The sequence below is a fragment of the Ochotona princeps genome, chromosome 30, assembly GCF_030435755.1.
Source record: "Ochotona princeps isolate mOchPri1 chromosome 30, mOchPri1.hap1, whole genome shotgun sequence".
NCBI classification, from domain to species: domain Eukaryota; kingdom Metazoa; phylum Chordata; class Mammalia; order Lagomorpha; family Ochotonidae; genus Ochotona; species Ochotona princeps.
In genome coordinates this window covers 14,172,215-14,185,011 of record NC_080861.1, presented here as the reverse complement: position 1 = coordinate 14,185,011, position 12,797 = coordinate 14,172,215, and the positions used below count along the sequence as shown (strand labels likewise).

Below are 12,797 nucleotides of genomic sequence, written 5' to 3'. Positions count from 1 at the left end.
GAGAAAGATTAGCATTACTTAACTAACTTTGTCCAGGCTTTCTATCATATTCAAGGGGTAATTAACTCCAGCAAACATCAACAGTCAACAGATACACACCTGTATCTGAGGCAAACTGGGGAAGGACCAGTAAGCATCGTATCTCCTTTCTTTAAATACAAGAGGAGACAGGCAATCTCAAAAATGGGGAATTTGCTTAATACCTAACTTCCAACTCCTGCGATTAAAAAAAAAATCGTAACTCTGGCTTATTTATGAGATCAAACAGTAACTACTATCTTAGCAAAGATCAGCTTCCCATTACAAGTGGTATCATCAAGACAAAAGGTATTGTTGTTTTAACAAGATATATCATCTCTGACAGGTAACCTTGGAGGCTGCTGATGTGGCCTGAAAGAATTAGGTACAAATGAGGAGAATGGGTCATGAAGATGTTCCCTGACAGTTACACTTTATCCCTTGAGTAAGCAAACAGGTTTTTGCTTGAGTCTTGTTTTGTTTTCTCATTAGAGGGGCTACATAGATCAGTGTAGGTGTGTACAGTTTTTCATTAATCATGCCCAGACATTAATTTGCTTGTATAGGGTTAGTAAAACAAAGAAGAGAAAAATAGCAAAATGCCAAGCGGTTCTTTCTAGATTTGACAACAACATTAAAATTGTAAAGAATATCTATAAGACACTTTAAATGGCAACAGGCTAGATAGAAGATATAAATGGTGGAGTTGGGGGAGTGGGATGAGAACATGCTGTCACAGGCTAATCTTGCTCAGGACATGCACATGTCAAATTAGATGGCCTGAATTTGAATCCCAACTCTGTTCCAACGTCAGTTTCCTGCTAATGCAAACCATCCTAAGGGTTTAGGTCCCTGCTACCTATATGCAAGCTCTGTATTGAGTTCCAGGAACCTGGCTTTGCCCTGTTGCTGTTGAGAGCATTGGGGAAGTGAATCAGGAAATGAAAGATCTGTTTCTCTCTCTGGATGTGTCCACTTTTTAGAGAAATTGATTTAATTACTGGGAAAAATTTCTGAATTGGCAACATGTCTAGATATCACCTCAAAGTCAAGACAATCTACTGCTTGCAGGATCTCGTGAACACTGTAGCCATTCAATAAAAGCTGTGGATTTTCAGTGCCCCAAGTGTTAACAGAAAAAGTCTGAACACGTTGGATGATTAGCTGTCACATATCCCTTCTCCTCCTACGCAGATAAGGAACAAACTTCTTTCGTCAGGTAATAAATACATGTTAAATAAAAAAGGAAAAGATGAAGTTTCGCAACATTGAAGATGAAAAATGTGTGAGTTGTAAGGGAGAAATCTATTAGTCGCAAATCTATTGTTTTACATATATTTTGTCACATGCATGGAAACATTCATGTCATTGTGTGCAATGGACTTAGGGTTTCTCAGTTCCCCTCTAACAGCCATCAAGCCAATGACATCCAGCAAGCGTGAATCTTCTGTCAGGGCAACTTGCAGCCTTATCTGTTCATTGCTTCTGGCAACATCATGAAAAGGAGATATTCCCTTTCAAATATTTCTCATGTTACCCCTGTGACTTGCTTGTGGAAACACCTGGACGCGGTGAGCACGGCAAGCCTTACAAATGTCTTTATCTGGGTTATGATTCCATCCAAGTGGCAAAGAAATGCATGCTGTTGGCAATATTTACTCACTGTAATCATTTTTATCCTGTATTTCTAAATCTCCAACTAGGGGTGAAGGGCAGAGGGAAGGAGAGTTCAGAGAATATAAGAGGGAAGGAAAGGGGTTGGGGTGGGAAGGAGAGATACTATTTTTTCACTAGGCTGTGGGCCCTGTTCTCTTACAGCAAAATGAAAGAACTCTGGTTCTACAAAAAACACAGTATATTAAAGGATGGGGCTTGAATAACAAAACAAAACAAAACAAAACAAAAAAGTGAACTTTTTACTCCCCACCACCCTAGCGCTCCAGGTGCATGGACATCTGGTGTTTGACCTGGAGAGAGTCTTGAACCAAGGGAGAAGCATAAATCCCAGCGGTTGCAGTGAAGGGGACAAGGGTGACAGGATTGAAGGGTTTTCACAATGGGTCATAAGATAAAGACTTCTGGATAATATGCTGCTGATATTGGCTTTCTAAATAATGGCTAAGGGCATGACTACAATTCCTTTGATATCCTCCTCCCTCAAGATGGCTGTGCCCTTTCTTCATACACAAGATGGTCCTTGAAACTGTGCTAGGCAGTAAGCCCACCCACTGGCGATGATATCAGAGTCTATACAAACGCCATCACAGACCCATTTGTTCCAGACTGGTAGACTATGGTTAGAAGATTATTTTCAGTATTATCTTCATGGATAAAAATCTCCTGGCCTAGATAATAGTTTACTCAATTCTGCTGCATCGTGTGAGCAGACAGAATATTGTTATGTGTTTAGCACCTGTATCCCCTTGCTTTCTCAGTAGCTGATAATTTCTAGAGGTATTGTAGAATGACCACAGCAAGGTGACCATCGTACTGTGGCAAACAAACTACTTGGCAGCCTCACGACCTCTTCCCCCTTTTTTTAATCTTTGGTTTATAGGTCCACAAGATGACAAAGGAATGAAATGTGGTTCCACAGTGTAAATTGCAAACAACACATTTTTGCATCTGATGGATCATGTGACATATCAGGAGACAGAGAAGCAAATGGTAGCAATGTTTGTGTCTCAAAGTAGTGCTGTTTACACTGCACGGTTTACTGTCCACGCTTCTGGGAAGGCAAGAGAAGATGGCCCAAAAGTCAAGCTCACCCATTATTATGGGAAAGACATGGGTTCCGGTTCCTGTTTTAGGCTGATGCACTCCTGATTATTATGCCCTACTGGATAGTTAAACAGTGGATGGAGGATCTCTCTCTCTCTTTCTCTCTCTCTCTCTCTCTCTCTCTCTTTCTCCCTACCTCTAACTTTCAAATAAATTTTTAAAGTAAATAAACAAAATTTGACATGCTCCATACATGACAACCCATGTCCTTAAGTTTGTGTGTATGTGAAACAGACAAACAAAAGGAGACTTGAGAACTCGGCCGGCAGCACAAAGAACAGCTGGAATTCTATCGTGGAAGAGTCAAAGAAGGCTACAAATGTGCAATGGAACTTGAAAGTAAACCTCCTGGCAGAAAACACAGAAATGATGCTCTGGAGGCAGAAGAAAGTTAAACTAGTAGACCCTGTTTCAAAAATCACAAAAGCAAATGAGAGATGTTAGGCTAAGTATCGGTTGTGCTGGTATAGAAGATATGTATGCTCCTATATAAATATATTTTGGCTTTACTCATTTTTATTTTCATATGTTTTAATTGTGACATGACACTTGATGATTATGAATAATCAGTAAAACTTATTTTCAAGTTTTCAATAAGATTTTGCTTTAGCAAAACAAAATCTCCAACCAAATCAGATCGACAACTAAAAGAACATTTATTTCAGGAGAGAAGTTATGATAAATATAATCACCAAATATATGTATTTGAATGTTTATCTCTACTTATAACGGCAAATATCACTTGGAGAACCAATCAAGTCTGAATGCTTTACAGCTACATTTCGATACACTCTTCCATATTATCAATATTGTCTCATTTAATCCTCACAATACCCGTGTGAGAAGCACACATTTTATCTCTATTTCACAGACTAGGCAGCTGATCACATAGCATCAAGGGACCTGTCCAAGCCTGAAGAACTAGTTAGAAGTATATCAGGACTCAGCAGTTTTTCACTGTACCCTGAAGAGTCAGGATTTCAGCAGGTTGAAGGTATCATGATTAAGGCACTATAAACAAACAAAGGCTGGTCAAAAAAATATGACAAAACTCACCTTATTCTAAGTCAATACTTGCTGGAAAACCCATAATTTAAAGAATTTTCGATTGCCCACATTTTTGTTGTTGTTGTTGTTGTTAGTGATTCTGATGATACCCTTAATAGGCATGTTAACTATAAGGGGTACCTAGCCCAGTGCGACAGGAAGACAAGCACAGAGTACAACTACACCCAAGATTGATCACCTGGTTATGGTGACTGGTAGACAGCTGGACACAGAGCCTGTGGCAGACCAGTTAAACTTCTCCCTAACTCTTTTCAAAGAACTCTGGAGAAAGAGTGCTGCTGTCATTTGGCAGAAAAAGAAAAAAAGCAACTCTAAAAGTTATTTCATTTTGAAGCTGGAAGCCAGCATGCAGGTCAGGGAGGAGTCTGAGAAAGTGAACGCAGGTGCGTCCTGCGGGCTGCAGGGGAAGGACATCCACAGAGGTGGAAAACAAAGAGAGTGATTTTGGTTTGTTGGCTTTTTTTTTTTTTTTTTTTTTTTTTTTTGCTTTTTCGCTGAACTATAATTTCAAGCTGGACTCTTATTACTGGAGATCCTTTCAACATCCCTACATCGAAGCATCACCCAATACAAACTAAATCATACACTCCCTGTGCATATCTGAATTCATCTTCAGCACATTATAGCACATCTTCAACACCAATGGTGGCCTAAGGCCCTCTGGATTGGGAAAAGGCCCTCCTGCTTTAGCAAGAGTTGCCCGTTAATAGCTAAGTCAATGGAGCCACTTAGGAGGGCATTGGAAGACTGAGAATGACTTAACCCGTGTGTTGGACCTGACACACAGTGTCTGCCTAACTGTTCTTGAATCTACAGAAGTACCATCCTGCAGCTGCTGTCTGTGGGGTAGGAAGTTAAGACAACTGAAGTGATGAGAGGAAAGGATATTTCAAACCTTCAACTGCACATTTCACGATGCACGGGTTTTTGTTTTAAGATTATATTTATTTTTTATTGGAAAGTTAGATTTACAGAGAGAGTGGGAGAGACAGAGCGAGAAAGATCTTCCATCCACTGGTTCATTCCCCAAATGGCTACAACAGCAGGAGCCTCTGAGCGGATTCAAAGCTGGGGCCTCTTACAGATCTCTCATGCGGGTTCTGGGTCACAAGGCTTTGGGCCATGCTCTGCTGCCTTCCCAGGCCATAAGCAGGGAGCTAGCCAGGAAAGCAGCAGCCAGCATACAATCTGGTGCGCATAAGGGATACTTTCACTTGCAGGCGGAGAATTAGCCCATTAAGCTTTTGCACAGACTTGGGCAACAGTTTCCAACACCAGGATGTAGACTAATAAAACAAGCTTTAAGAAAAGGAATACCCCGGCCAGATTAACTATTGCCTACCCTCCAATCTCATTTTACCCTCCATGGAATGCATTAGAATAACAAAAGTCACTCCCCCTCATTTCCTGATAGTTTACAATTGCCAAGTAACCTATGGAAGTGATCATATGAAGAGACAAAGAAGAGTATCCCTACCTTCTAAAATTCACTGACACATCACCAGAAATAATACAAAGATTTCATCCAGATCCTAACATATATTTCCTGTGTCTCATAAATCTATAGTCCCAGATGCATATGGAGCTGCTCTGTGGAGCAGCATATTCACTGCTGCTTTCCTTAATAAAATTCTCACATTGCCAGCTGTTGAATTCCACCTTTCATGGAAGCCAAGGCTCTTCCTGAAGCCCTAATCTTTCTTGTCCATGGTCAGTAACTACATATACAGCACTTGTTGCCATACAGACAAAATCCTTGTAACTCAGAGTACAGAAACTAGCAAAACACAGTGAAAAATCATCCTGGAGTGATGAATTTGATGAGAGCGTTTTCCCTTGAATTGAATCATCAGTCCCTATAGTGTAATGCTGAATATTATTTCTATTTAAAAACTACCATACAAAATTCCCAGAAATTTACTAGCTGAACGACCATTTTGTAACTTAACAGTCTTTGTTATAAATCAGCTTACATTTACTGAAGGATTGTTTTTGGAGGTTGTAAATGACTGAAATTCACATTTTTAGTATCCTGTTTTATGGCTGAACTCTGCCATTTTGGGTTGGTTGTTATATTCGTAGGGAAAGAGGTCAAGCAGTTAGAGTTCACACACTAATTCATTTTCCTTTCCCCGAAAGCCCATTTGGTGTCTCATTTCTGCCCTGACAATAAACTTCCTTTGCTAGTCAACTTGGAGAGCATCAGATCTGATGCTCTAATGCTACCCACCAAGCTCCCAGCAAAAATTTTTTTTTACTTTTTTTTTCTTTTTTTTTAAATTTATTTATTATTTTTAATTCAAAAATTACATTGTATTATGTGACACAGTTTCATAGGTACTTGGATTCTCCCCACCCCTCCCCAAACCCTCCAAAATTTTTAAGGCTTGCTCCCTTTCACTGTGCTGGATACTAAGGCACCGTTTGATTTGCATCATTGTGCCTCCAGCTCTAACATTCCAGTCATCTTTAATGCAAAAAGGCTCTGATTACTCCTGAAAACACCACTCCATCCTACCCTTCCCTTTTGAAACAACAAAGCCTAGAATTTCATTTCCTGCAAACAGGCTCTCAGAAAGCGGCTAGATGAATATCAGAAGTACATTCTTCTAAATGACAGGCTGCTTCCCAAAGGGATGCCTCAAGGCTCCATTACTTGACACTTTCTCTGCTTGGTTTCCTATGTTAACATTCCTTTCCAGTTTCTAGCAAGACATAAGGACCTCAACCCCTGATAGCAGCCTGCAAAACAGGGAAAGTGGTTATTATCCTTTCTTCAACCAACACTACAGATTTCCCTCCCACAAGGTCAAGAGGCCAGGTCAGATTCTTGTTTTCCTTTTACATCTTTTAGTTAATTGTTTCAATTTGCTTTACCTCTATTCACTTTCTTCTGATAAACAAAAATTTTTTTCATTGCCTATGTGTTGTCAGGAGGTTGGGGAGAGCACCCCTGGTATTATTGAGAAATCAATATTTCTTTGTGGAAGGAATCCACCCTTATCCCCAACACTTTATTTTTTCCACCCAGTTTTAGCAGTCGTTGCTACTCAGGGTAACAAGACAGAGAATTTAGCAGATTACACATCATCAGTGGGTTCTGGAAGCAAACCAACAGAAAGAATTAAAGATCATCAAAAAAGGGGAATATGACACACCAACCCGTACAGGTAAGTTCTTAAACGTGAACAATCCCATACACCAAACCAAAAATTATTTCAACAACTCTAGTTTATGGAATTAGAAATCAGAAGAAAGTTCTGAGTGCCAGTGTCTTAGAATTTTTCATACTAGCTTTGCATTTATAGTTAGGTTGTCTAACGTATAAACACAAAACAGAAAGTGCTAACTAACATAATTAAGAACTTATTATAGTCGCCAAAATGTTTCTATTGGTTTCAAGTGCATTTTTTTTTCTCACTGAAGCATCACAATAGGGCCATTACGGTTCTATTATCATTTCTAGTTTATAAATGAGTAAAGTTGAAGACAAATGGCTTTGTCCTCAATTTATTTCCCCTTGCTTTTTAAATGCAATGGTAACTCTAGGCAGAGTAGACATCTCAATTAATAGCTTCTCTTTTCCATCCCAGAAGAAAAATGGGCTTGGTCTCCCAGAGACATTTGTTATTAAAGGAACAACAGTAAAATTGAGAGGGTGAAACAGAAAACCCATACAAGAAGAATACTACAATTCCAAAAAATCAAGTGGGATTATTTCTTTTCTAATCGGTTCAAGAAGACATTAGGGATTTGGCTCTGCAAAATGTCATTTTTTTCTTATAATAGTTTAAAAATTAAAAATCTGATTGATTGCTCAGTATATATTATTCTCTTCATCAGAAGGGAAAGAAAAGTACAGTTGAGTTTGCTTAACGGGTTACAAATAAGCCAGCCAGGAATTACTAAAGACTGGAATCAACATTTTGCCATAACAGGTTAAGTCTTCCCTTGCAACAGCAGCAGGACATACTGGCTCTGATTTGAGTTCCAGCTGTTCCTCTCTAGATCCAGCTCCTTGATAACACATCTAGAAAAACAGCAGAAGTTAACCCAAGTGCTCGGGCCCTTGCACCCACCGGGAACCAGGAAAAACTCCAGATTTTAGGTTGCCCCAGCCCTGGCAGTTACAGCCATTTGGGAAGTCAACCAGTAGATGGAGGATTTCTCCTCTGTCTGTAACTCTGCCTTTCAAATAATAAAAACTGAATCTTTAGAACAAACAAATAAATAAGAATGATTAAGAAAGAGTTCAACATTTTAAGCAAAATGAAAGCAATGTTCTGGTAAATTTTCATAATGTGATACATTTCCATGGCATCCTAGGGGTAACCATTGAAAGACTGCCTGTGTTTCTGTGGTTACACTCTCCACTCCCGCCACCCCCGCTGCAGCCAACTCCTCTGTGGGTTACTTGGTCCACGCTTATTATTATCTTATGACCCAGAGTGGTCATGTTTGGATCCATCATTATTGAACAGAACATCCATACATGCTTGCTACTTTAAAAATATTCAAAGGATTAATGAAGAAATGAATTGAGAAATCTTTGATAAGTGAAAAGGACAGAGTAAAACAACTCAAAAAGATCTGTTTCTAAATGGAACTGATTGAAACACTGGCTAGTGCACTAAGCTACTAGCCTGACCTTTTATCCTCCCTACGTTCATTCTGGACTTCTCCCAAGGAACCCAGGTTAAATTTAAGCCTTCCTGGAACCCAGCAGAACAAAATGACTGGTGCCATTTCTTATCTTTCCAAAATATAAAACTCTACAAAGACACAGTCCCTCATACACACTCACATACTTGCCTGGCAGCTGAAAAGCACAGTTCCGCTTTCGCGGCATCAGGAATTTGCCTTCCCATTTGGCAGAGCCAGATACCTCTGTTTTTATTTCAAAGATGAAGTACTGAAACTGACTTTCACTTCCTCCTACCTGCCGCACCTCCACTTTTACAAGCACCAAGAAAAACATAATAACTCTAAACCCTAAATGTGTAGATTCCTAGATTGGTGGCAACAGGGACAAAGTGGTGTGAGGGCAGACATTTGACAGAAGATATTCCTCCTGGGACAAAACCATCTCCATTTTCACAAGGAACTTCAAAAACCCAGATTCTTGGGACTGCCTTAAAAAAAATCAAGAACGTAATGTCAGGAAACATGGCATTCAGACCTCTTTATACCTGTCTAAAGTCTCAGTTCCTTGTAACAAAAGGACCCACTGGAAGCAAGAAGTGTTGCTAAGACTGGCGAATTTCTGTAGCTTCTGTCACGTAGGATAACTTCAAATAGCCATAAATAAATAGCATCCTTATCCCTCCGAATAAGACTGAATTATTATCAAGGTCTTTCAAATGCCATTGAAATAATCTATACAGTATGGATTGTTCCCTCTATGCCTCTGGCTGAATGCTATTCACTGGGTCATGATTATTGTTAGAAAAACAAAGCAGGCCTGGCATGATCGCCTAGTGGCTTAAGTCTTTGCCTTGCATGTGCTGCCATCCCATATGGGTGCAGGTTCAAATCCTGGCTGTTCCACTTACCTGTCAGCTCCCTGCTTGCAGTCTGGGACAGCAGTAGAGGATGGCCAGACCTTGGCAACCTACACCTGCATGGGAGACCAGGAAGAAGCTCTTGGCTCCTGGCTTCAGAATGGCTCAGCTCTGGCTGTTGTGGCCACTTGAGGATAGAAGATCTTTCTGTCTCTCCTTCTCTCTATAAATCTGACTTTCTGATCAAAGTAAATAACTCTTAAAAGAAAATCAAAGCAATTCACAGTAACAGTGTAAATTGCAGTACTTTTAAAAGTGGGGTTTAAACATTCCTGTTGTTTCAGTAACAGAACTGAAAGCTTCTGATTGTTCTACTTGGGTAAATTATTAGATATTTTACATTGGGGAGTCATCCAAAGGGGAGGATCTTGGTTTGTATTGTCATTAGTCAACAGGAAGGGATATCCATCTCTCTTTCTTTCTTTCTTTCTCTCTTTCTTTCTTTCTTTCTTTCTTTCTTTCTTTCTTTCTTTCTTTCTTTCTTTCTGACAGTAACTATAGGGACCAGCATGGTGGCTTACAGGCTAGTCCTCTGCCTATGGTGCCAGCATCCCATATGGGCACTCATTGGATGGCGGATGCACATCCAATCAAGCTGGCTGCTTAGGTCTGGGAAGGCATCTTGCGTGAATTAAGGCCTTAGGCCCCTGCACCCACTTTGAACATCTGAAAGAGATTCCTGACTCACAGCTTCACAGCAACCCAGCTCTAGCTATACTGGCCATTTTGGGAAGTGAACCAGAGGATGGCAGATCTCTCTCTCTCTCTCTCTCTCTCTCTCTCTCTCTCTCTCTCTCTCTCTCTCCCTGTAAATCTTTCAAGGACAAGCATAAGTGAGTCCATAAATAACTGCAAGAGAGAAACCAGAAATCTAACAGAGAGTCACAAATAATTTACCAAGAGACTAGAATTCTAAAACAGATTTTCTGACATGGAAATAGATTTCTAACCTCAACAACATTTTCTGTCATATCCATTTTTAAAGATTTATTATTAGTTTTATTGGAAAGTCAGATTTACAGAGAGAAAGAAAGAAAGGAGAGAAATATCTTCCATCTGTTGGTTCACTCCGCAAGTGGCCTCAATGGCCAGAGCTGAGTCAATGCAAAGCCAGGAGCTTAGAGCTTCTTCTCGAGTCTCCCAAGTGAGTGCCTGGTCCTCACTGCTTTCCCAGGCCACAAGCAGGGAGCTGGAAGGGAAGTAGAATAGCTGGGATTAGAACCAGCAACCATATGGGATCTGGGCATATGCAGGGAGAGAATTTAAGCCACTAGACTACTATAAGGGTTAACATGTGTTCATTTTTTAATAAATTATGTTATTTATATGAAAAACAGAAAGGGGGGATATAGAAAAATAGCTTCCATCTAGTGGTTTATTCCCCAAAAGGCTGTTATGTCCAGGGCTGGAAAAGGACAATGCCAGCAGCCGGAAGCTGCTTGTGGCTCTCCCACGAAGGGACAGGAATGACAGCAGCTGTGTCATCTTCCTGTGCTTTCCCAGCTACACTAACAGGAAGCCAGATAAGAAGAAGAGTAGCCAGACTTGGACCAGCACCCGTAAGTGATGCCTATTTTGTAGACAGTGGTTTAACACGCTATGGTATCACCCTGGCTCCTAAAATTCTCAGTAAGACATGAGATGCTGGATCTTATGAACACATCTCATGGGTTCAGCAAAACGCAACTGAAACCCAGAAACAGCATCACGATACACTTGTTGCCTTTCCTTGAGATAAGTCACTTAAGAAAAATCAGAAAATAACAGATAACTGTATTGCTCTAGTCCTCTAAGTCTGTGCACACACTAATTAAAAGTATTTTTCGTACATTGCGTATCTTCAGGCCTGTTTGTCCATCATTCCTGAATACAAAAAAGAAAATTTCAAAGCCATTCTTTTTGATTATTTGATGGAGAAAAAAGTTGTAGACTTCAGGAAATGAAAACCCAAAAGGAAAGCTCATGCCTGCCTGGTACCTTCAGACTTACCAGGTCAGATCCATTCAGGTTTGCCATTGACATTTCAGACAGAGCTGGGTCTATCCTGAGAAAAGTTAAATTTGTAAATCAGGACTGGTATTGGAACTAGTGATAGGAATGGTAGCCTTTAAAAGTCGTCACAATCGCCACCATGGGACAGCTTTACCAGACATAAGGAAAATTTCTGCTACAACTACATTCATTTCCAAGTGCAATAAAACCATTCCATATTGGTCCCCAGCTTTCTCTTTCTTTCCTGTCATGTAGTTCTCTGGCTCACTGTTCCCAGCAGTCTTCCCTATATCTTCTCTCTTGATGCAACTCCCGATATCAAGACACACAGAAAGGTACCTTCATGGGTCCGTCCCCTTGATTAGCTCAGCTTCTGTTTCTTCCTTGACACTCTACCCTCACAGGCACCGTGTGTGTGTGTGTGTGTGTGTGTGCTTCAAAGAGGCATGATCTAAAAGAGCAACTGTGGCTTAAGAAATTTCACCTTCTGTAAGTTTTGTAAACATTCATGACATTAAAGAAAAACTAATACAAATTTGAACGTCACAAACTCATGAATCCTAAAGCAGTGATCATTGCTCTGTTCTATTTTAAGTGAAAATGAGTTTTAAACAGACTCCTGTGAACTCCCGTTTTTTCATTCATGATATAAAACATGGCTTTGAATGCAGCGGTTGGAATTCACAATGTCATTCAACAAACGTTTTCTGAATAATTACCAAGTGTGAGGCAGTGTGCAGGGTATTGCAGGTAAAGGAATAACAAGTTTATTACCTGGCCATACTTCAGTGAATATAGATCAAGCTGTTCCAATTTCAGCCTTCCACAGAGCTAACAGGAAAATGTAGGCAGTCAGCAAAGCCCTAACAGGAGGTGTTAGCCCACAGAACACATCCAGTCCCCTCTCTCGACCCCGGCCTTCTTTTCTACCAAATCTTGCAATGTCAGGCTCATTTAGCTAACTTCCAAAGAAAAGCTAGCTTTCAAGGATGCTTTTCCCCTGACTGGGAGCTAAATAACTCAATGGTTACAAGAGTACCCCAATATTATGGGGAGATAGTTTGTAATTTGCTCAGTGAGTTGTATGTCCAAAATCATTCTAGCTTCGAAAGAAAGATGGGTCACTTATATCCTTCTAACTTGACATTTCTATCATTGTTTTATGGATGTTTGAACATATTCTCCCCAACATGTCCTTTCATTTATTGGCTTATAACAGAGGAAGAAAGCATAATAAAATAAAGTGCCCTGTTGTCCTTCCTGATTACTAGTAATCTAGTTGTAGACAAAGAGCATTAGTATTTTTTATTTTTCTGGTTGCATATAAAATATTTGATTAAGCATTGGGAAATAGTCTGATTGCCTCTTCAAAAAAAA

The 12,797-nt window shown here is 40.0% G+C and overlaps 1 protein-coding gene across 8 annotated transcripts in view; it reads right to left on the bottom strand.

Annotated features, from left to right (window-relative positions):
- Window positions 1-12,797, bottom strand: part of RBMS3 (RNA binding motif single stranded interacting protein 3) — a 1,058,437-nt gene that overhangs the window by 460,434 nt on the left and 585,206 nt on the right. The gene's annotated exons all lie outside the window — the stretch shown is intronic.